At 41.9% G+C, this 25,965-nt stretch overlaps 1 long non-coding RNA gene across 2 annotated transcripts in view; it reads left to right on the top strand.

Moving 5' to 3' along the window:
* The window catches only part of LOC132889233 (uncharacterized), a 43,740-nt gene that overhangs the window by 10,347 nt on the left and 7,428 nt on the right, over positions 1 to 25,965 (top strand). For both annotated transcript variants that reach the window (XR_009655026.1, XR_009655025.1), the window contains exon 2: positions 21,426 to 21,562. This is a non-coding gene — a long non-coding RNA (uncharacterized LOC132889233). The remainder of the gene's footprint in view (positions 1 to 21,425; positions 21,563 to 25,965) is intronic.

Raw genomic sequence — 25,965 nt, 5'->3', positions numbered from 1 at the left:
CTCGCAGTCCAAAGACATGCAGGTTAGGTTAACTGGCGACTCTAAATTGACTGTAGGTGTGAATGTGAGTGTGAATGGTTGTCTGTGTCTATGTGTCAGCCCTGTGATGACCTGGCGACTTGTCCAGGGTGTACCCCGCCTTTCGCCCGTAGTCAGCTGGGATAGGCTCCAGCTTGCCTGCGACCCTGTAGAAGGATAAAGCGGCTAGAGATAATGAGATGAAATGAAAAAAAATCTTTTCATGGCATTCTAATTGTTTGAGATGACTAATACACTGAAGACATTAGGGTTTGAGATAAAAAAAAATGAATGAGATGATGGATCAGAAGTTCAGCTTTCATTTCCTAATATTCATATCTACACTCACTGGTCACTTTCACAGGACCACCTGTACACCTGCTCATTTCTGCAGTTATCCAATAAGCTAAATATGTGGCAGCAGCACAATGCAAAAAACTGTGCAGATACAGGTCATGAGCTTCAGTTAATGTTCACAACAAACATCAGAATGGGGAAAAATGTGACCTCTATGACTTTAACCATGGCATGGTTGTTGGTGCCAGTTGGTTTCACTATTTCAGCAGCTGCTGGGATTTTCATATACAACAGTCTTCAATTACACAGAATGGGGCGAGAAACAAAAAACATCCTGTGAGAGGAGGATCTGCAGGCTGAAACACCTTGTTGATGAAAGACATCAGAAGAGAATGACCAGACTGATTTGAGCTGGCAAGAAGCCTGTAGTAATTCAGATAAGCATTCTTACAATGGTGGTGAGAAGAAAAGCATCTCAGAACACACAACACATCAAACCTAGGACATTCCAAATTATTGTATTGACAATAAAACAATCGAACAATTCTGCACTCAAGTCTCTATCAATGAACAGTCAATAACTTTAACAAAATAGACTTCATGTTAACTATAATGAATTTGCTGGGTACACAATTGTATTTTGTGAGTATATAGGGCATAGACCACAGGTATAGAAGCAAGTTATTTATAATCATGCTATCTGTTATCACCCAAATCAGGATGGGTTCCCTTTTGAATCTGATTCCTCTCAAGGTTTCTTCCTCGTGTTGCCTGAAGGAGTTTTTCCTTGCCATCATTGCCTCAGGCTTGTTCATCAGGAATTAATAAAATGTATTAGGGATAAAATTAGTTCATTCATTTAAAGTCTTTTTTTCTGTAAAGCTGCTTTGCAACAACATCTTGTTAAAAGAGCTGTACAGATAAACTGACTTGACTTGTATTGGCTCTGAATAAACTTCCCTCTTTCCTCAGCTTCAAAATGTCTTGCTTTTCTCCAATAGAGGCTTTGCACCATCAAGTGACCCCATAGCAATGGAAACTACACTGCCATGACAGAAAGCACGCTTGTAGTGCTTCATTCAAATGAGTTAGTTGTTATTGATCAGTATGGGAAGGTTTTGCTGCATTTTTGAATGTGCAAATCGTTCTGAACAAAGCAAAGACATCAGATTTTTTAATTTACCAAAAGTACTTTGTCATCAAGGGAAAAGACTAGAGAGATTTCTAAACGTAGAATGGAAAGGGGGGGAGGGATCAGCGGGACTCAGTGTCAAACGGAGAGGTCAAAACCACTATGGTATGCTCACTTCATTTCCACGAAGGTAAGAATTCCAAAAAAAAAAACTTATTTCACAACTGCAACAAGGTGATCATTCTTATACAATGATGTGAACATGAGTCTCAACACAGCAGCTCTGCACAGCCTAACCTTCACCGAGACTTCAAGTGCATTTACATTCAGGGATCCTTTGGAGTGTGTTGTGCGTGTGTTTGGGACCCAGTCATTATGAGAAGCACCTGATACTGATTTGAGTGCAATTAGCATGTGCTGTAAGGACACAGGGGCTTTGGGAAGTATTATCATTGTCATGGTCATGTTTGTTTCTAGCCATGTTTATGACACTGCTTTTGGTTTCGTTTTGTTTTTGTAAATGTCACGCTTGCTAATAAACACTCTTCCTGCACTTAGACCCTTCTATAGCCGCATACCAGATACGTCACAAAATCTCTGGAAAACAGTATCCTTATGTGCACGTGCTGATTGCACTCAAATCAGCATCAGGTGTTTCCCATAATGACTGGGTCCCAAGCGCGCACACAACACACTCCAAAGGATCCCTGAATGCAAGTGCACTTGAAGTCTTGATGAAGGTTAGGCAAGGCCGAACCGCTGTGTTGAAGCTCATGTTCACTTCACTGTATAAAAATGATCATCTTGCTGCAGTTATGAAATTATTTTTTTTTATTCTTACCCTCGTAGAAATGAAGTGAGCATACCATCGGGTTTTTGACCTCTCCATTCCACACCGAGTCCCGCTAAATGTTGTTTCCCCCATTTTCCCCTTCTACGTTTAGAAATGTCTCTGGTTTTTTCTGCTAATGATGAATTACTTTTGGTAAATTAAAAAATCTGATGTCCTTGTTTCATTCAGAATGATTTGCACATCCAAAAACGCAGTAAAACCTTCCCATACCGATCAATAACAACTAACTCAGCTGAATGAAGCGCTACAAGCGTGCCCCATGTCACCGCACCCTAGTTACCATTGCTATGGGGTCACGTGATGGTGCAAAGCCTCTATTGACAGCTCTCTGGTCGCCATGTTAGTTTATCCTTTTTAATAACAAATGCAGTCTTCCCAGACAAAATTCAGGGCTCATGAGTAGACATTCAGTGCTATTAACTGTTTAAATAATCAGTCTAACACACTTGAGCAACAAGAAACATCTGTTAGTTTCTACATTCTAATATTTTTGAGCACTTGAAAATGGGTGGGTTCAAACAAAAGGTGTCATATTCCAAGTTGTTTCACACATCTAGATGTAATATCAGGAAACAAATACTGAACTTCTGATCTATCATATTTTTCTTTTGATCCCAAACCCAAATGTCTTCAGTGTATAGCAAAAATAAAATAATTGGCTTGGACACACTTGTATGGCAGAAGTGTGTTTACTGCCTAATGGTAAACAAAGCCAAACAATTTTCTGTACCAAGAGAGCTAAAAGAACCTTTCTTTGCTCCCTAACTTTTGATTTAAAATCTTATGCATTGGTCTGCCCTGTTTAAATTTTGAGTCTATTTTCATAAGTATGAGCATTAAAAGACATTTCTAAAATCATGTCAACATTAATAGTGTCTGCCATTTCATGCCACTACCAGCTGAGCTGCTAACTGAAGAACAAAGTGACAACTTATTAGCTAGATTCAAACAAATTTCCAAAGTGAATGTGAATAATCAAACAACTTTATACTTGCCATTTATTTACAATATTTACAAATTACACCACAACTGCAGGTTCTAAGCAACTCCAACTGACATCTCAAACTTAAATAGGCCTACTATATCAACATCAGTTATGTTCATTAGCATTTCCATGATGGGCAGTTGGTTACAAGGTTCTGCTTCTTTGAGATGTCTATCAATCACCATAAGAAGGTGCCGTATGTTGAGAGGTGGGACAAAAGAAGAGTGCAATGGCCAATAAATATGGAGATGTTTTTTCTTTACAAAATGCACCCAACAATACTCCATTAACCCTCACTGCAGCCTATACATGGATCAAAATGATGTGTTAAAAGCCCACTGTCCAGTGAGTTTTAATCTTTCATCACATTGAAACGCTGTGCACACAAATCTGTAAGGCACTTATACCCCTTTTCCACCAAATCAGTTCCAGGGCTGGTTCGGGGTCAGGGCTGGTGCTGGTTCACAACTCGTTCAACTTGCGAGCCAGCTGAGAACCAGTTTGCTTTTCCATAGCTCGCGGTGCTAAGGGAAGCCACGTCAGTTACGTCACTGTATATGTCAGTTATGTCGTTGTATACGTCAGTTACGTTGCTACGTTTGCAGAAACCTTGGCGTGAATATCGAAGCAAAAACAACACGGAAGAAGCAGCAACAACAACAAGAATAATAATAATGGATGACTTCGCGTTTGTACAGCTGCTGCCTCTCGTCGCTTAAAAATGGCGATCTTTCGCGCTCTAGTTATTGTTGTTGGTCTTAACAACTCCGAACCCCCGCTGACGTAAGCGGTTCTTTCCTCTGGCCCAGCAAAGAGTTGGTGCTAGCCTGGAACCGGTTTTTCTGGCCCCAGAGCCAGTTCTTTGTCAGTGGAAACAGAAAACCCAGTTCCAAACTAAGCACTGGCCCTGAACCAGCCCTGGAACTGCTTTGGTGGAAAAGGGGCATTAGTGAAACCACGTGTCTCTGGCTGTGTATTCGCACTGTCTCGGTGGCTTCCAAGGAGATTTTTACACAGCCTGCACTCTCCAGTGACAACAGTTTGAGTTAAATGAACTGTGCAATGTGCAGTGAGCTTTTTGATCATTTGTTTCACTAAAATATTGAATTCTACTAATCTAATGATGAATGAAAATCTACAGTGACCCTAAAGTGTAAAATGTTTTAATAAACCAAACACACAAAAGCGGGGCGGCACGGTGGTGTAGTGGTTAGCGCTGTCGCCTCACAGCAAGAAGGTCCTGGGTTCGAGCCCCGGGGCCGGCGAGGGCCTTTCTGTGCGGAGTTTGCATGTTCTCCCCGTGTCCGCGTGGGTTTCCTCCGGGTGCTCCGGTTTCCCCCACAGTCCAAAGACATGCAGGTTAGGTTAACTGGTGACTCTAAATTGACCGTAGGTGTGAATGTGAGTGTGAATGGTTGTCTGTGTCTATGTGTCGGCCCTGTGATGACCTGGCGACTTGTCCAGGGTGTACCCCGCCTTTCGCCCATAGTCAGCTGGGATAGGCTCCAGCTTGCCTGCGACCCTGTAGAAGGATAAAGCGGCTAGAGATAATGAGATGAGATGAGATGAGACACAAAAGCAAATTCAAAAAAATGCAACAGCAAATAAAAACCACCACATGTATCTTGGATTGAAATTAAAAACTTTTTTTAAATTACCAATATCTGTAATAATGTTCTAATAATGGGAATAGAGCCATTTTCCATTTCATTTCGTCTTCAAAATAGAATTTTGTTTCCCTTATAATGGATTGTACACAGATTGTCCATTGACTTAAAAACTCAACAGCAAAATCAAGAACAAAAATACACAACAGCAAAATCAAAAACACAATGGGTGTTTCTCATTTTAAGCATGTTTCCTTTCAAGTCAGACCTTTCAAAGGCTAGCTAAGACTCCTTCCTAACATTCAGAGAACACATAAATGGAACGGTCTAACGGGTGTACAGCTGCTTCTTCTGTTATATTATTGGCAGTGTGCAATCTTAGTATGTTACCACCACCTGCAGGACTGAAGTGTAAATACTTTTGTGAATATGAGAGAGAGAGAGAATCTTTGCAAGACCAGTCTTTCTTGGAAATATGAAAACAGCTTTAATCCTAAGTATGTAATATAATCACAGATTCAGCTTGTGCTTATGGAGTTTGCCACCGATATGATGTAATTTCAGCCCAGATAGGTTTTGTGAGTGCAGATGGTACTAAAACAGCTCATTGAAATGCTATGGGAGAACTTTTGAAAGCAATGAAATTGCCAGAGAAGTTAATAGTTGTAAAAATGTGTGGGCCATAAGACAGACACCTCATTAATAACCGCAGGAAATAACGTGGTTGATTAAGCAACTAAACAGGCAGCAGGTATGCACCTACAGCTACCAGTAGCATCTTTACTGGAGCAAATAGCAGAGGTTGGAGATGACTTGGGTAATGATGCACCTACACCCAGGGCCGGATTACGGACCAGGCTAGTGGGGCCGGAGCCCAAGGGTTCCAGGGGCCTGGGGGGCCCATAGCGATGCCGATGCCAATTGTGACATCAGAGGGCCTCTATTCTCTAGGATTTTATGACTACTTACACTGTTGTAGGGCATATCTGAAGAAAACAGAGGGAAGGGGTGGGTTGGTGGGTGGCGGGGGACGGCAATCAGAGGGCCCCTGGCCCTGCTGTAGTGCCTCTCGTGAAAACTCCTGAGGCCGTAACGTCTGCCAACTAGGGGTTCAAGGAAGTAGGGGGAATGCTTTCAGAGGATCCTATGATTATGAAAGCCCCTGCTAAGGGTCGTGACTTCTGGCTATCTGGGGGCCCTAGAGAGAGCCCTAATGGGAAAGCGTACTGTTAAGAGTAGCACCAAATTCTGGGCCCTATGGACCTAGCTCAAATGGACCCCCCCACAAAAAAAACCTGACTCCCTATGGGGCCCCCCAATACGTAGGGCCCTGGTGACTGAGTCCCACTTTCCCTCCTACTTCGACGCCCCTGAAGAGAGCCCTCTGATTACAAACGTCCTTACAAAGGGCCTCTGATTTACCAAGGGTTTTGGTGTTGGGGTTCGTTTTTGTTCCTTACTTCATGTCATGTCATAGGCAGATAACATGCCTTGTGTGCCTGACGCCGGGGACACATACACACGAATTTGGCAAAGCGAAGCGAAATTCGCCATTCATTCCTATGAGGGAAGCGAAGTGGGGCGAAGGCAAGCGAACAGGGTGAAACGAAGTGAAAATATTTGCCCAAGTTTAATATTATGCAAATGAGGAGCGAATTTCGCCTGCGGCGGCCAATCAAATCAACAACATCTCATCTCATCTCTCATTATCTCTAGCCGCTTTATCCTTCTACAGGGTTGCAGGCAAGCTGGAGCCTATCCCAGCTGACTACGGGCGAAAGGCGGGGTACACCCTGGACAAGTCGCCAGGTCATCACAGGGCTGACACATAGACACAGACAACCATTCACACTCACATTCACACCTATGGTCAATTTAGAGTCACCAGTTAACCTAACCTGCATGTCTTTGGACTGTGGGGGAAACCGGAGCACCCGGAGGAAACCCACGCGGACATATAGAACATGCAAACTCCACACAGAAAGGCCCTCGCCGGCCCCGGGGCTCGAACCCAGGACCTTCTTGCTGTGAGGCGACAGCGCTAACCACTACACCACCGTGCCGCCCCAAATCAACAACATAAATGTTTTAATCGATTTGATTTGCCACTACGACCTCAAAGCCGTTGTAAGGACTAGTGCATTTTCAGTGAGAAATTTCAGAAGTCTAAGTGAAAATCTAATATCGATTTTCCAATCGACTGACCAGAAGGGGCAGAGACTTGGGCTCTCTCTATATATAGGCTCCCTGCTTCAGTACTCCTCACAACATTCTGACAGTTCAGCTTGACAACTTGCTCTGTGTTCAGCCTGTTCAACCAGACTTGTTCAGCAGTTTAGCATCCAACAGCCTTTTTAAAGGCTTATATCCATTTATATATTATATTATATAACACATCACTGCACATTCAAAGGTTCAAAGCCTTTGTAAAAGGCGAGTGCATTTCCAACAGCCTTTGTGAAGGCTCATTGTCTTTAATTATTATATTATATTATATTATATTATATTATATTATATTATATTATATTATATTATATTATATTATATTATATTATTAGAAACAACACTGCACCTTCAAAGGTTCAAAGCCTTTTTAAAGGCTCATTGCCTTTAATTATTGTATTGTGTGTGTGTGTGTGTGTGTGTGTGTGTGTATGTATGTATATATATATATATATATATATATATATATATATATATATATATATATACATATTTATTATTAATATTATAATCAGTTGTGAGAAATTTAGGAAGTCCCAGTGAAAATCCAATAGATATAACACTCCCACATTACACTTGGCATCAGTAATATGGATTGCAAACAAAAAAGTGGGGCTTCAAAACGAAAAGCCAAAAAAATTAGGGAGGCAAAGCAGGCCGATTTTTTTTTTTTTTAAATGTGCCTCTGATTTCTAACTTTTTCGACAAGCCTCAAGATTCAAGTATTGATAATGTCATCGGTGGCCCGAGTTGTAGCAGTGAAGAGATCACTACTGGCTTGATCATACAGGAGCCCTCACAGACCCAATCAAGCATAGACCCGACCTGTCAGGCTCAGGCCTCAGGCCCACAATCAGACCAGGCATCGCCTGAGAAAGTGTTTCCAAGTGAGGAGGAGTGCACAGAGCCCAGTTTCACACCAGAAGCTTGGGACTCCAACTCCAGTTGTGAAACACTTAATGACCCTGCTTTACGGCCAAATACAACAACCAACCGAGACTGCACTCTTGTTAGTACAGGAGACTCACTGTCAGACCAGGCATCGCCTGAGAAAGTCTTGTCAAGTCAGAAGGGGTACACCGAGACCAGTATCACACCAGAAGCTGGGGGCTCAAACTCCTGGTGTGAAACAGATAATGACCCTGCTTTATGGCCAAGTTCCATTACTGAACAAGCCAAGTTGATTCTGGTTAGTAGAGGAGCAGCTGCTTTTCAAAATTGAAGTGAAAAGTACCCTGCCTCAAGTAGGGATAGGACAGTGGGGGGCATGACTAGGAGTTTTACAAATTCCTTACTCAAATGTTCTCTACCTAATGGCCAATCTGTGACTAGGCAGTGCCTACTTTACTCCCCTTCAACTGGTTGCATCTTTTGTTTTGCTTGCAAGCTATTTTCAAGTAAGCACAATGTGTTTGTCCACGGGTTTTCTGATTGGAAACATTCTGAGCGTATCGGTGAGCATGAGAGGAGTGAGGAGCATAGGGCTTGCGTGCTAGGATTACACAATCGCTCCAAAAACACAGGAAGAGTTGATTCTGATCTTGTCAAACAAATGGATGCAGAAAGGCAATACTGGCGGGAAGTTTTGAAAAGAGTTGTTGCTGTAATCCAGTTTTTGGGGGAGAGGGGCCTTGCTTTCAGGGGAGACGATGAGCAGCTGGGATCACCTCACAATGGTAATTTCTTGGGCATTGTCGAACTGTTGGCCAAATTTGACTCTTTTCTAGCCGACCATCTCCAAAGGTTTGGAGGCAAGGGCAAAGGCTCTGTGTCCTACCTCTCATCAACAATCTGTGAGGAATTAATCCACTTAATGGGAGAAAGAACAAAGGAAGCAATTATCAGCGAGATTAAAGAGTCCAAATACTTTTCTGTTATAGTTGACTCCACTCCAGACCTTGCTCATGTGGACCAACTCACTTTTATTTTCAGGTTTGTAAATAATGGTGGAGAAGTAGTTGAGCGTTTTCTGGCTTTTGAGCCTATTGGAAATCATAGTGGGAGCAGTTTGGCTGAGTGTGTTGTTGCTATGGTGGAGAACCTGGGCCTAGACTTAACTAACTGTAGAGGCCAGTCTTATGACAATGCAAGTAATATGTAAGGAAAATACAATGGAGTCCAAGCTCATCTGAAACGAATAAACCCATTAATTTGTTATGTCCCCTGTGCAGCACATTCGTTGAATTTAGTTGGTGTCAGTGCTGTTGACAGTTGCCCAGAAGCTGGCCGTTTCTTTGACTTTGTGCGATCACTATACACATTTTGTACCTCGTCAACACACAGGTGAGGAAAGGTGTTTCGTGATACAGATGTGAAACTCACATTGAAATCGTTGTCAGGTACTCACTGGAGTTCAAGAGCTGAATCCACAAAGGCTCTTTGGAAATATTATCCACAATTGAGAGAGGCACGGGCGGCACGGTGGTGTAGTGGTTAGCGCTGTCGCCTCACAGCAAGAAGGTCCTGAGTTCGAGCCCCGGGGCCGGCGAGGGCCTTTCTGTGTGGAGTTTGCATGTTCTCCCCGTGTCCGCGTGGGTTTCCTCCGGGTGCTCCGGTTTCCCCCACAGTCCAAAGACATGCAGGTTAGGTTAACTGGTGACTCTAAATTGACCGTAGGTGTGAATGTGAGTGTGAATGGTTGTCTGTGTCTATGTGTCAGCCCTGTGATGACCTGGCGACTTGTCCAGGGTGTACCCCGCCTTTCGCCCGTAGTCAGCTGGGATAGGCTCCAGCTTGCCTGCGACCCTGTAGAAGGATAAAGCGGCTAGAGATAATGAGATGAGATGAGATGAGATGAGAGAGGCACTGAACAATATTTCCAAAGATTCACAGGAGAAACGTGAAACTAGAAGCGAGGCCTCTGCACTCTGTGACAAGTTGGACACCCTAGAGATAGCCTTCATGGCACACTTTTGGGATACAATTGAGGTATTTCACCTGACATCACAGGGTCACGTGACGCCCCGGTGTCCGCCATTTTGAAGGTCAAGCTAGCTAATGTCAACAACATAGTAGCTAGTATGTTACTGTAGCAATGTTTACATTCAGTCATTTGGATGACTGTTAAAACCTTTCAGTCTCAAGTTTTTCCTTTACTGTATTTACTAGTTTACTGTAATTATGATCCGGCAGCTATTTACACCGGATCCAGTGTAAATAGCTGCCGGTGCACGCTCCGGCTTGCTCCCCCTCAACTTAAGCAGCGCGCTCCGGCTTGCTCCCGGAGTGCTCCGGCCGAGGTTCCGGAGCGCGCTCCGGCTTGCTCCCCCTCAAATTAAGCAGCGCGCTCCGGCTTGCTCCCGGAGTGCTCTGGGAGCAAGCTGGAGCGCGCTGCTTAATTTGAGGGGGAGCAAGCCGGAGCGCGCTCCGGCAGCTATTTACACTGGATCCGGTGTAAATAGCTGCCGGATCATAATTACACTAAACTAGTAAATACAGTAAAGGAAAAACTTGAGACTGAAAGGTTTTAACAGTCATCCAAATGACTGAACGTAAACATTGCTACAGTAACATACTAGCTACTATGTTGCTGACATTAGCTAGTGCTAACAGCTAGCTGCTAGTACACTGCTACAACACAGACACCGACCCTAATAATACAGTTCTTGGTTATTGCCTGGTAACAGCAAATTTATAACGGGCCATGTCTCAACAGACTAAGAAGTTATTTCAATGACATTTAATAACATTTTGTTTATTCTGAGGACCGAAAGTAAATGAAAATGTGAACAAACCTTAGCTGTAATAAGATGGCGACCACCGGCTCCAGGGACGACCCACTGATGTAGGCATGTTACCCAGCCTGACACAAAATATTTGTAGGCATCCAAACTCTTATACGCTTTCAGATCAATACCTGTGTATGGCGATGGGTTTTTAACGACATAGGTATACAGATCATGTGGGCCGAAGTCAGGTAAAGATGAGGGCTTCGTGTACTTCCGTACGTCAGTGAACAATCCTGGTGGAAGCAGGTAAACGTCGTTCTCTAAGCCTGCTAACCAGGGCTTTGAACCAGAATTTTTTTCCTATTGGTTCTTTCCGAACAAAAACGGAATTTTAACGTTTCCGGTTTTGGGTTCCACCATTTAATAGACGTTCCCGAACCGGTTAGAACAAAAAAATTTAGTTCCCGGAACGGTTAATTACGTTCCCTGTCAGCTGTTTAACAAATGGCTATAAAATTATGTCTCTGTCTCATCCAGCTTAAGCCAAATGTAGGCTAATTCTATTACAACCTTCATTAAATAAGACAAGAAATAATTCAAAACAATTATTATTTCAAATGTTGGCGATTTGGATTCTCAGTATGTCTTCCCATCTACACAAACAGAAAAAGTGCCAAAAATGAAAGATAATTCGTTTAGTGTGTTACCAAAGGCTAGTCAGGCCCTATACAGGGCTTTCCACAAGCGTCGGCTGCCGGCCATACAGCTGGCACACAATTAAGTCCAGCCGGCTACTTTAATGACTATTATTTTTGTAGCCCACAGGTTCTAAATATTAATTTTCAATTTTAATAAAATTAAATGTTTATCTAACGGACTGACAATGTCAAACTGAACCGCACTCATTTAAGTTGTGATTTGCGCTGTTTGTACCGATAATAACCACAAATTCCCTGCCGACTTCGTTGATCCGCGGACCCGACATGCGGTGTGCGCGTGCGCGCACTCGGCGGAGGCAGTAGTGTGTGCGCGCACGCACTTGGCGGAGTTTATTTTGTGTTTAACACACACACACACACACACACACACACACACACACACACACACACACCCGGCTGGCTACTTATTTGTCATGACTGGCTAGTATGAGCCTTAATGGAAAGCCCTGTATGCATTGATAGGCTAACAGAGGTTAACGTCATTTAATGTTCGCGAGCCTCTCATTAACGTGGACAAATATATTGATATCGTGTTTGAAATTGACGTTTTTGAATAACGATAGACTGCAATATTTACCTCTTATTTAAGATGTGGAGCCGTGATAGTCTACCCTCCCGCGCTCTCCATTCAGTCAGCGACTTTTTTATTTGTAGGCTACGGAAACTTTGAGGAACGAAATAAAAACCGGTATTAACCGGTTACCATTATTTTTAATAAGCGTTTCTGTTCCGGAACATAAAAAATAATAAAGTTTCTGGTTTCGTTTCTGTTCCATGTGAAATAGAAAAAGTTCCCGGTTTTCGTTTTCGTTCCTTGAACCGGTTCAAAGCCCTGCTGCTAACCTCAATTTTTGCAAATACCTCTCCCTCTGCTCGCTCTGTAAATGCCCTACATCGCTGGATAGTGAAGGTGTTTTCTGCATCTCGCTCCTTTTTCTTTTATGTTTTTCATTTGTTGCCTTCCTCGCATTCAAACTGATTCGAGCCGTGACGTCCAAAATGGCAGCCTAACGATGCATCACATGACTTGGTCACGTGGGTGAAAAACCTCAATACTGCAGCGGTTCCAAGCCACAAGTCTGCAGTTGCAGAAACATAACATTGACATACACACGGATACATGGCTTCTCCTTTCACTTCGTGACTTTGTGGCAGAACAGAGAGACAATTTTGCCTTTTTTGAAGGGTCAGCTTTAAATGTTACCCATTCAGTCTCCCAAGACTGCAGGCATGACCTCCAGCGCACAAAGAAATGCAAACGTATGGCTGATGAAAGTGAAGAGCCAGGTGTTGAATTTAGTGGAAAAGAAAAGTTTCGGATTGAAACATTCAGTGTTCTAATTGACAAACTTGTGTCCTGTCTTAACCATCGGTTAACTGCATACACACACTTGACCAATCTTTTTCATGTTCTTTTCATGCCTGACAATATGTCCAACGGTGAGCTCACTTCAAGGGCCAAATCACTTGCTGCAGCATATCCCACAGATTTGGACATGAGCCTGGCAGATGAACTTGTACAATACAAATCATTCATGTCAGAAAATCAAAAATGCCCAAGTACAATGCTGAAGACCATGGTGGATTTGGATCTACAGTCCACTTTTCTAAATGTCTACATAGCACTCAGACTTTTTTTGACCCTGCCTATTACAAATTGTGAAGGGGAATGTTCATTCTCCAGACTGGCTCGTATTAAGAATGAACTCAGAATGACAATGTGCCAAAACCGCTTGAATTCACTTTCTCTTCTGGCAATTGAATCAGAGTTGGTCCGACAGCTTAACTTTGATGAATTAGTGGATGACTTTGCAAGAAGGAAGAGTAGGAAAAAACTTATATAGCCTAGAATGAATTATTCCTTAGGTACGGCTTAATTATTGACATATCCTAATCAGTTTCCTTGTTAACTTCTTGACACAATACATATATCTTTAATCGCTAACATTGTATGCCTTAATGTTCTAAACATACAGTATGTTCACATATCACTTTATTTACTTCATTCACATGTTGCCCTCTGCTAGTTTGCGACCTCAGTAGCCTTTGTGTGTGTGTGTGTGGGGGGGCTTTGCGAACTCCTGGCCCCGGGGCCCAGACCCCCCATAATCCGGCCCTGCCTACACCAGTCTTAACCTTCCTGATAGAGGCTCAGGAAAAAGCATCATTTTATGAGAAAAGTGTGTGGATATGGCACGGAGCAGCTAAAGACAATAAGTATTTGGAGATATGTGAAGGGGCATTTTGTCACCTCACTGTCCCTCCTGACTATGCAGGACACACATGGAGTGAACAATGTGAGTAGGGGAGATAATAAAAAAGAATATAAAATGCATGGTGATCACCATTTTTGATGGCCCTTGTAGACAAAACCCGAGAACATTGCATAGTGTGAACACAGTACAACATAAGGAAATCTTTCACAGCCCCACTAGGTACAATACCACAACTAGATGGCCCATTCATACACTTGATGATGGACTACATAGACATGACATCACAGGTAGTAGGGAAATGCAGGAATATACTGGTAGTGGAGGACAGGTTCAGCAGATGAGTGGAGACCCATTCAGCAGCAAAGAATGATGCAATGATAGCAAAGTTCTTATTGAGAGAGGTATTTCCCTGGTTTAGAATCCCAGATAAGTTGAGTTCTGACAATTGTAGAGTAAATTTTAGTCTCATACTGTTTCGTAATTTTCCTTTTCACTGAATGTTGCCTCTTCAAGGACTAATGACTTAGAACATTCTGCACCAAACATGTTCATCTTATCATGCTAGGTTGATTTGTGATTGAGTTGCGCGTGTGCATTCTGTGCTACACACTTCCTGGATCCTGTGTTGTTTGTGACGAGTCTTTTTTCTGCGAGTGTTGGCGTTAATTACTAATCTTTTTTTTTCTACAAATAATTTTCCAGTATCCTCTTCACTTTTTATTGCACTTTTGCTTTCCTTTTTGGACTTTCCACTTTCGCTTTCCTTTTTTCCATTTTTTCTCTCTCTCTTTTTTCGGAAGAACGCAGAGACCGGAAACTTTCTTTTTTTCTCCTCCTGCGTAAAGACCATAAGCAGAGGCCATCCACATCGGATCTGCTTTAATATCAACAGATCTTCAATTAAGGTACGTGAATCCTTTCAGCATGGCACACCTTCAGCCTGTTCAGTGTGCTGAGTGCAGGATGTTTAGTCATTCCTCCTCCGTCACTAGCGATAGCTTTATTTGTGATAAGTGCAGATTAGTTAGCTCTCTGACGGAGATTATAGTGTTAAAAGCACGTATCCAGGCTTTAGAGAAGGCCAGTGAGAATGAGAACAGTGTAGTTTCTGTAGGGGAAAGTCTGGATGCCCTAGGTGGAGTTAGTAATCCCCCAACTACGGCATTAGAGCCCTTACAGCAGGGCGAATGGATGATGAATCGGCGGCATAAGCGTAGAGCCAAAGCTACCGCTGACGCTCGCCCACAGGAGCACCACTCCTCTCCGCGTCACGTGTCAAACAGGTTTGCTCTCCTTAGTGATGCACCCACTGAGAAACCTGAAAGAGCTCTGGTTATAGGGGACTCTATCCTACAGCAGGTAAAATCAGCTCAGCTTTTAGGGGCACCAGCAGCTTTAGTCAGGTGTATACCAGGAGCCAGGGTGCCAGACATAGCAGGTAATCTTAGGGTCCTAGGCAAGCAAAGGTTCTCAAAGATAGTTATCCATGCAGGAGCTAATGATATACACCTTTGTCAGTCTGAGGTTACTAAGAGTAACTTTGTAGAGGTGTTTAAATTAGCGAAGGTGATGTCCAATGCTGTAGTATGCTCTGGCCCCATCCCAATGTGGCATGGTGATGTAGCTTACAGCAGGTTATGGTCACTGAACTGATGGTTGTCCAGGTGGTGCTCTGAAAACAGTGTGGGCTTTATAGATAATTGGGCTAATTTTGAAGGCACTGCTGCCCTGTTAGAGCGGGACGGTATCCATCCTACTTGGGACGGTGCTGCTCTCATTTCCTGCAGCATAGGTCATAGTCTCAGAACAGGCCTAGTTAATTTCTGACAATCCAGAGCCAAAGCCAGGGTGCAGATGAACAGGCTAAACCGACTGTCTGCTAGCTGCACAGAGTCGTCACTCAGGGTCCACTACATCGAGACTGAGTCTGTTCCCCAAGCTCAACAAAAAAGTAGAAATATTCAGAGAGTTTGTTCCAGTAACCTAATCAATATAAAATTAGATCATACTGACTGTACAGCCGCTGCCAGCACCTTTGATCTAAAGGTGGGGCTATTAAATATTAGATCTCTTACATCTAAAGCACTGTAGGTACAGTCCCTTTAAGAACTATGACAGCCCGTCTCTTTAAGAAACTACATTTCCCATCAGCCAACTTCCGCATTGACCTGCGTCATGCCGGGGCGGGATCACCAACGTCACATCCTCCAGGAAGGCATAAGTGACCCAGAAATCCGCCATACTTCCTCTCTCTCATCTTGGATGTCAAGCCATCTGGACACAAAGAGATACCCTGCACCAGAAAACCAGATAAAGACGTCTTTTCTTTTCTTCTTTCTTGCAAGAATCAGAGTTTCGCGCTTTACTTTTACTTACCTTTGGCCATGGTAAAAATCCTGAATCGCGCGATTTTAAACTCAGATTGAGTTACAGCCGGTTTTGTTTGTCTATTATAGTAACGTTACGAACTGCAGCCCGGAACAGTTCATTTAAAGTTTAGAAGCGACCGGATCCTTCTAATATTAAAAAGCTGTGCACATTATCTGATCAGAGACCTTCTTTTCATCACAAGCGACCACGCGTCGGACCAAGAAATTCTCTGCGACTCACGTGCTCCACAACGGTGAAACTCCAAAAATCTCGGAACATCTTCTCATAATCTCGCGTAGAGACGAGATACTGAAGTAAGACTGGCATTTGGGCAAAACCTAGTCTTAGGAATTAGCTTTTATGAAGCAGTGTGAATTTAAACTCAGGAACGGTTTAATTGTTTACACTGTAGAATGTTGAATTGATGATTGTTCTATTTTGTTTTAATCTCTCAATTGTTTAATAGATAGGCTTTGCATGCTCTCTCTCTATTCCTGTCTAACACTTTAATTTCATTATTACATGTATCTTGACCGCATCAAGATTTCAGTGGATTTAGTACTGTTATAAGCTAGTGAAATTAGCCTACGGCTAATTCTTTTGTCCCATTAGCATCCAGGGCTAAGTGTATTGTCTCAAGGGAACACGTGGCGGCCTTCCTCCACACTCACATACACACCTTTTGTCTTAACTCCACGAGGTAGGATCCTTGGGCCTTAGCTAGCCACATACGGCTAATTCTTTTGTCTAATTAGCAACCAAAGCTAACTCTCTTGCTGTACTTAGAAACACGTGGTCATAAGGCCTCTCACACACACATGCGCACACACACACACGCACACAGACACACGCTCATCAAGTATATATCATATTTGTATATATTCCAACTGCTATTATTCATTTTTATCTTTGTTATAATAAATTCAATTAATTATTGAAATTGTGTGTGTTTATTTGTTGTTCCAATATTTTTGAAGTACCCAACCTCAAAGAATTCCAAGGTGCATATGAGTTATGTAATACGGTAAGTGATCATAATAATTTGGAATATACCATAATTTAGCTGTTTGGTAATTTATTATTAAGCACCAAAATTAATGGTATTAATTAATGAGACTGATTCAGTGAGTGATTTAATTATTTAATGAGACTGATTTAATGAGATTGATCACTTAATTACCAATTGCACCTACAGCACTAATGGTTAATGAACTCATTACTGATCAGGAGTTTAATGTACTTTGTTTAACTGAAACATGGATTAAGCCAAATGAATATATAGCATTAAATGAAGCTAGTCCTCCTGGATACAGTTATATACACCTGCCTCGTCTAACTGGTAGAGGAGGAGGCGTCACAGTTATTTATAATGATTATCTAGGTGTAACACACAAAAACCTGGTTATAAATTTAATACATTTGAAGTTCTTCATACTAATATAATGTATGTAGCCTCGAAAAATAGGTCTGCCCAGTTAATTCCGTTACTTATTATTTACAGGCCCCCGGAGCCATATTCTGAGTTTCTTTCTGAATTTGCAGATTTTATCTCAGATCTGGTTATTTCCTTAGACAAAGCTTTAGTTATCGGAGATTTTAATATTCACTTCAATAACCTAGAAGACCCTCTGAAAACAGCATTTGTGTCCATTTTAGATTCAGTAGGGATTAATCAGAATGTCATAGGACCGACACATAATGATGGTCACACCCTCAATCTAATACTAACATTCAGGTTAAACGTAGAAAATATAGTCATACTACCACAGTCTGAAGTTATCTCAGATCATTCTCTCATCTCATTCAAAATATGTCTGAGTAATAATATATGCACCTCACCATGCTACTCTATTAAACGTACATTCACGTCAACGGCTGCACAGAGCTTTACAAATGATCTCCCAGAGTTATCAACTTTGATTGGGTCACTGTCAGCCCCTGCAGAACTTGATCAGGCAACTGAATGCTTAGAGTCAGCGTTCTGCCATACTTTAGATAATGTAGCTCCTCTTAAATGGAAAATGGTCAGAGACGAAAAATTAGCACCCTGGTATAATGATGACACTCGCACTTTAAAACAGACCACTCGAAAACTGGAACGTAAATGGCGTCAAACAAACTTGGTAGTGTTCAAATTAGCGTGGAAGGAGAGCTTCCTGAAGTATAGAAAAGCTCTTAGTGCTGCTAGATCAACATATCGCTCCTCCCTAATAGAAGATAACAAAAATAATCCTAGATTCCTATTTAATACTGTAGCAAAATTAACCAGGAATAAGTCCACTATAGACACATGCACACCTGTAGTATGTAGTAGCAACGACTTCATGAATTTTTTTAATGACAAAATTGAGAATGTCCGACAAAAAATTCAAACTACTAATTTAAGGTCAGACAATGTAAGTGACCCTGTAGTTAACAATATAACTGTATCAGACCAGCAATTAGAATGTTTTACTTCTCTTAGAGAAATTGAATTACTTTCATTAATCTCGGCATCAAAAGCCTCAACTTGTGTACTAGATCCCTTACCTACACGTCTATTCAAACAGATAATACCTGAAGTAATTGAACCGCTTCTAAAAATAATAAATTCTTCTCTTATGATTGTCTATGTACCCAAATCCTTTAAACTAGCAGTTATCAAACCCCTGATTAAAAAACCTCACCTTGATCCCTGTCAGCTGTCCAATTATCGGCTAATATCAAACTTCCCCTTTATCTCCAAGACCCTTGAAAAAGCTGTGGCACAGCAGTTATGCTTATATTTACATAGGAATAACATCCATGAAATTTATCAGTCAGGATTTAGAACTCATCATAGCACAGAGGCAGCTCTGGTTAAAGTAGTAAATGACCTACTGTTGGCGTCTGATCAGGGCTGTGTCTCGCTGCTTGTGTTGCTTGACCTTAGTGCAGCATTTGATACTATTGATCATTCCATTCTTCTGGACAGACTAGAAAATGTTGTGGGAGTTAAGGGAATGGCCCTCTCCTGGCTCAGGTCTTATTTAACTGATCGCTATCAGTATGTTGATGTAAATGATGATTCTTCTAGACATAATGAGGTAAAGTTTTTTGTGTTCCACAAGGTTCTGTCTTGGGTCCACTGCTTTTTTCTTTATATATGTTACCTCTGGGTGATATTATTCATAAACATTGTATTAGTTTCCACTGTTATGCTGATGACACACAGTTGTATGTTTCTGCAAAACCTGATGAGAGACACCAGCTTAATAGAATTGAGGAATGTGTGAAGGACATTAGATACTGGATGCTTATTAACTTCCTTCTGCTTAACTCTGAAGTACTTGTACTAGGACCACATGCAGCTAGAAGTAAGTTTTCTGATTACACAGTAACTCTGGATGGCCTTTCTGTTTCTTCACGTGCAGCAGTAAAAGACCTCGGAGTGATTATTGACCCCAGTCTTTCATTCAAAACTCACATTGATAACATCACCCAGATAGCTTTCTTTCATCTCAGAAATATTGCTAAGATAAGAAATTTAATGTCACTCCATGATGTGGAAAAACTAGTTCATGCTTTCGTTACCTCCAGGTTGGATTATTGTAATGCCTTACTGTCTGGATGTTCCAATAAGTGCATAAACAAGGTCCGGTTAGTTCAAAATGCAGCAGCAAGAGTCCTTACTAGAACTAGAAAATATGACCACATCACCCCTGTTTTATCCACACTGCATTGGCTCCCAATCAAATTTCGTATTGATTATAAAATACCTTTCGCCCATAGTCAGCTGGGATAGGCTCCAGCTTGCCTGCGACCCTGTAGAACAGGATAAAGCGGCTAGAGATGATGAGATGAGATTATAAAATACTACTATTGACCTTTAAAGCACTGAATGGTCTTGCACCACAGTACCTGAGTGAACTTCTGGTCCTCTATGACCCGCCACGTCTCCTTAGATCAAAAGGTGCAGGCTATCTGATGGTACCTCATATAGTGAAGGCTACATCAGGGGGCAGAGCCTTTTCTCACAAAGCCCCACAGTTATGGAACAGCCTTCCAAGTAATGTTCGGGAATCAGACACAGTCTCAGCATTTAAGTCTAGGCTGAAAACATATCTGTTTAGTCAAGCCTTTATTTAATGGCATTTATGAGGTAAAGGTGTAGATCTGGAGGGTCCTCAGACATAGAGTGTTTTGGTAAACTGGGATGTATGGATGCTGTCAGTCCCCCACTCGCTTGCTCACTCGAGTTTGTTGACGGTGTAGTAGCTGGCTGCTTTATGTCCCAGGGCTCCCTCATGCCTGTGTTACCTTCTGGCTCTCCCCTTTTAGTTATGCTTTCATAGTTAGTTGCCAGAGTCCCTGCTTGTACTCAGAGCTATATGTATACTGTTTCTACTTATTCAGGTGACATTGGGCATACCTAACAACCTGTGTTTTCTCTCTCTCTCTCTTTCTCTCCCCCCCCCATCTGTCCCTCTGAGTTACATGTTGGTCCTGGGATCAAGATGCTGACCTCTTCTGCTGCAAAAGACCTGCCTGATCCATCCTGATGCCCTGTGTCTGGTTGGAGTCACATCGCATCGCTCCTGTGGAGGACAGCCCCATGTGGACAGTTGGGGGTCATGCCTGGAGGACGCTCTGGACTCTTGCAGTGGTGCTTTTGTGGCTGGGGACTGCAGTTGACTTGCTGACTTTGGGACTGTGGTTGTCATGAACCACTCAGGTTTTGCGCTTGGGTTTCTGTCGGTGGGGGGTTTATAGCATCAATGAAGCTGACTTTGTTAGGACTGTTAATGTTATAGTCATGTTGTCTGTTGTTGCCCAAGTGAGGATGGGTTCCCTTTTGAGTCTGGTTCCTCTCGAGGTTTCTTCCTCATGTCGTCTGAGGGAGTTTTTCCTTGCTACCGTCGCCACAGGCTTGCTCATTGGGGATAGATTAGGGATAAAATTAGCTCTTGTTTTAAGTCGTTCAAATTCTGTAAAGCTGCTTTGTGACAATGTTTATTGTTAAAAGCGCTATACAAATAAACTTGACTTGACATGCTCATTACGTGCGTAGCAGACGTGCATAGCAGATGTGTGTACAAGCCAGTGATTAGAGAAGATCCAATCAACTTGAGAGCTGTGATCAGGGCATGTAATGCAATAGATGTAATGTAATAGATGTATCCTTTTTATCTAGTAAAGAGTATATATAGATTTGAGAACAAAGGGACGGTATGAGTGGTGTGCCAAACCCTCATCACTATGTGTCTGTTTCTGCAATAAACCTTTTTTTGAATTGCAAAAGGATGAGACTGTTGTTGGTGTTTGTCATTTTTCTATGACAAATCTTGGCATCCCTGGGTGGGCTCACGACTTCTGCAGTCTTCTGGGCGGTAAGCTGACCGGAGGATGCTCGTGGAGAAACAAACTTCCACCCTTAACCTCTAATTCTTCAGAGAGGAGGCGGTGCACCCTTTGCTGCCCAGAGATGGGAAACACTGCAGTCCACCATTAAATAGGTAGGAACAACTAATTCTGTTTGACCTTATTTAAAGTTTACAAAATTAAAAGAATACTGAAATTACTGATCAGTGAAGTTTAATGTCTGTGTTATGGTAAAAATGTATCAGTGAGGAGTCAATGATCTAGAAACTGGGTTTCTAAGATAGAAGTTCTGGGAACTTCGACCTCAGCGACGGCCGAGGATTAAGGTTCCCTTAGTTCTTGAGAATACTAAGGATTTATACCAATGGGTATATCTTATGGAACTACGGCAAATTGGTTAAACTAATGAAAAAGGTAGTTTGGCAAGGTGGTTAAACTAATGAAAGAGGTAGTTTGGCTGAATGGCATAACTTGTGACGGGTAGTTGCCAGCAAAAGACGGCTCCGCCATTGACTCTCAGTCATTGAACATCACCCATGACACATTAAATTGTTCCTACATAGATAATAAGGGAGATGACTTCTGGTAGCAGAGCCATGTAGACGTGTTTTGTGGAGCTCTGCTAGAATTGAAATTATGTATATAGTTCACAGATTGGAGTAAGGTAAATTATGACTAGTCGACAATTAGTGCATGACTTAACCTATAAAGCCGCTATATTTTCCTTTGTATAGCCTATTAGTTATTTAGTTACTATGTCTGGTCGTGGCAGACCGGCTAAGTCAGCTAACACTCCAGCTAGCACTAGCTCCTCTATGGCTAAGGACTCATTGGGACAAGAACAAATACTTCAAGCGATTGTTTCCCTAAAGGAAGAACTGCTGGCAAAAATCGATGAGAAAATGGAAGGCCAGACAGCAGACATTAAAAGTCAAGTGGACCAACTCAGGGAGGAATTGAAAGCGGGCATGGACAGTGTTAATGGCAGAATCGGCGCTTTGGAGCAGCAGTTCCAACAAGTTGAAGATGCTGCTAGTGAACAGTCTTCTATAGTCAGTACTCTTGAACGTGAGGTGGCAACAATGAAGAAAGACATAGCCAATTTGAAAGCACGCAACGAAGATCTGGAAAATAGATCGCGTCGCTGCAACTTGCATATAATTGGGGTGAAAGAAGGAAGAGAGAGTGTCAAGGGGCCGGTCAACTACATATCACACATCCTGGGCAAGACGTTGGATATGGGGAAAGCGCCTCTGCTTGACAGAGCACACCACACTCTGCGCACCTCAGACCGAAGGGACAATCCCCAAGGAGGCCTACCCAGAACTTTCATTGTCAGATGCCACTACTATCAAGAGAAAGTGGAGATTCTCAAAAAGGCTGCGGGGAAACTCATTATTTCATATACAGCAAGTGAGAATAAGAGATTATCTACACGCCAGAAAAAATTGCAGGACAAGATAAAGGACATTGATCAACAGCATCCCTCTACACCCTCCCCTGAGCTTTTACAAGGAGAGGCTCATGTTACAAACAGAGTATGATATTATGTCAACTAGTCAAATGCAGGACCTATATATGTGGTCCCGCAGTGAGCATTATGAACATGGGGAAAGGGCAGGCAAGCTATCAAGTCATCAGTTTAGGAAGTCTGTCTCTGCAAACCAAATTATGGAAATAGCATTGGACGATGGTACGGTTACTTGTGATCTGGGACAAATAAATAGGCAATTCATGCAATTCTATAAGAATTTGTATACTTGTGAAATGGCTAGTGATAGCACAATAACCCAGATGTTGGATGGACTGGAGATGAAAGGCATTGAGGAATCAGATAAAGTAGCTTTGGACCAACCTATTAGTTTGGAGGAAATTGTTAAGGTAATAACATGTCTAAAATGAGGTAAAGCCCCAGGACCAGATGGTTTTCCCATCGAGTTTTATAAGAAATTTTCAGTAAAAGTGGCCCCAATCTTATTAGAAGTGTATGAAGAGTGTTTTAATAATGAAGCTTTACCTCCCACGATGACCCAAGCTATAATATCTGTATTGCTTAAGAAGAATAAGGATCCTTTACAGTGTGGATCTTACAGACCAGTAAGTTTACTAGGATGTGACTATAAAATACTTACAAAAATACTGGCCTCTAGACTTGAATCTGTCTTGCTCAAATTTATACATATAGATCAGACAGGATTTGTGGTGGGTAGACATTTATTTAGCAATTTGAGGAGATTGTTTAATTTACTCTATTCCTCTGATACATCCCCTGTCCCAGAAGTACTTATTTCATTAGATGCACAGAAAGTGTTTGACCGCATTGAACACAATTATTTGTATAAGGTATTGGATAAGTTTGGGTTTGGCCCTATATTTCAAGCCTGGGTTAAAATACTTTATGCTGCCCTTCAGGCAGCTGTGCAAACTGATAAGGTACTGTCAGACTACTTCCCCATTTGTAGAGGCACCAGGCAGGGGTGTCCCCTATCCCCCCTGCTCTTTGATATTGCCATTGAGCCACTTGCTATTGCTATTAGGAGAGCTCCTTTAATCACAGGGGTAAAAAGAGGGGACTGTATACATAAAGTTTCAATGTATGCCGATGACTCAATGTTTTTTCTTTTTAATCCAAATAGCTCCCTACCTGAAGTATTACAAATAATATCAGATTTTGGTAGGATTTCTGGTTATAAAGTAAACCTGACCAAGAGTTTGATTTTTCCTATGAACAAACAGGCTAGACAGATGTCTCTTGGCTCATATCCATTTCAAGTAATATGTGATAGCTTCACTTACTTAGGTGTTACAGTGATGAGTAACTTTAAAGATCTGTACAAAAAAACCTTTAGGGCCTTGTTAGATAAGACGAAAAGCAACTTGTCCAGCTGGGCCTTTGTCATTGGCAGGGCGAGTTAACTCCGTTAAAATTACTATCCTACCTAAACTTCTGTTTTTGTTTTAGACACTACCTGTGTTTATTCCCAAAGCATACTTTAAAGATTTGGATCAGCTTATATCTTCCTTTATATGGAACAAAACAGTTCCACGAATCAGGAAAGAGTTTTTGCAAAGACATAAGAACGAAGGAGGTTTGGGTCTCCCAAACTTTATTAATTACTACTGGGCCGCCAATGTACATAAAATCCAATTCTGGATGTCACCTCCTGAGAGCCAACCATTATGGGCATTGATGGAGCAAAGTGCAAGTTCCCCTGGGAGTTTAGCAGCATTGGTGTGCGCTCCAACGCCTCTTAGTAAGAAATATTTCACTAATAATCCAGCAGTGAGTGCAACACTTAAAATATGGTCTCAGTTTAGGTTACATTTCAAACATAAAGCTAACTTACCATCCAGTCCAATAGCAGCAAACCCACTTTTCCCACCATCTATGTTGGACCCAGCCTTCCTATTATGGAGTGGGAAGGGCTTGATCTATGTCAAGGATTTGTTTGTTAATGGCACATTTCTAACTTTCCAACTGGCAGTTCAACAGTATTCAATCCTGCAAACACATTTCTTTAGGTATTTGCAGGTGAGAGATTATATTAGGAAAAACTTCCCTGCCCAGCCAGATAAAGACTGGATTGATGAGTGCCTCCATTACGACCCATTCTGGCAGGGGGGGGATCAGTCTCTAGGTTATATCAAATATTCCAAAGTGTCTCCGCACCTTCACTTAGCCATATTAAAGAGCAGTGGCAAGAGGAATTAGGGAGAGAGATTTGGGATGTGAATTGGCAATATGCAATGGAGAGGATACACTCTTCCTCTATATGTATCAGACATGGTGTATTGCAGTTTAAGATTGTCCATAGGCTCCACTTATCAAGGGCAAGACTTGCCAAGATATACCCTAATACTGACCCAACATGCCTTAGGTGCCATCTGGCACCAGGAAGATTATTTCACATATTTTGGTCCTGCTCTAAATTCGGTACATTTTGGTCTGAGACTTTTGATACGTACACACAAGTCTTTAGCAAAAATGTGGACCCTGACCCTTTGATTGGTATTTTTGGGGATTGCACCTTTGGGATCTGAATTTACAACTTCACAATCAGTTGTCACTGCATTTACATCTATGCTAGCTAGACAACTCATCTTACTGAACTGGAAGTCTGATACCCCTCCATCATATGGACGCTGGGTGGTGGATGTTAGGGCCCATCTTAAATTAGAAAGAATGAGGATTGCCTTCGGAGGCTCAGAAAGGAAATTTTGGAAAGTGTGGCAACCATTTATAGATCATATAGAAAACAATTTTAGACCTTGCATATGATCATAGGTTGGAATCACTGCAACCCCCCCCTTTTTTTTATTTTTTTATTTTTTGTTTGTTTTTGTGTGTTTTTCTTTTCTTTATATTTTTGTGCTGTATTTGGTTTTTGTTTATTCTAAGTGAGGTTCAAAATGTTAAGCTTCTTTGTTAGGTACACTGTAGAATTGTTAGTATGTTTAATGTGTGACTTCATTGGAATCTCCTGAATGTATACATGTGGAGACCAGAGGGGAATATATATATATATATATATATATA

This window comes from Neoarius graeffei, chromosome 7, assembly GCF_027579695.1.
Source record: "Neoarius graeffei isolate fNeoGra1 chromosome 7, fNeoGra1.pri, whole genome shotgun sequence".
In the NCBI taxonomy this organism is placed as follows: domain Eukaryota; kingdom Metazoa; phylum Chordata; class Actinopteri; order Siluriformes; family Ariidae; genus Neoarius; species Neoarius graeffei.
This window is presented reverse-complemented; position numbering and strand designations above follow the sequence as displayed.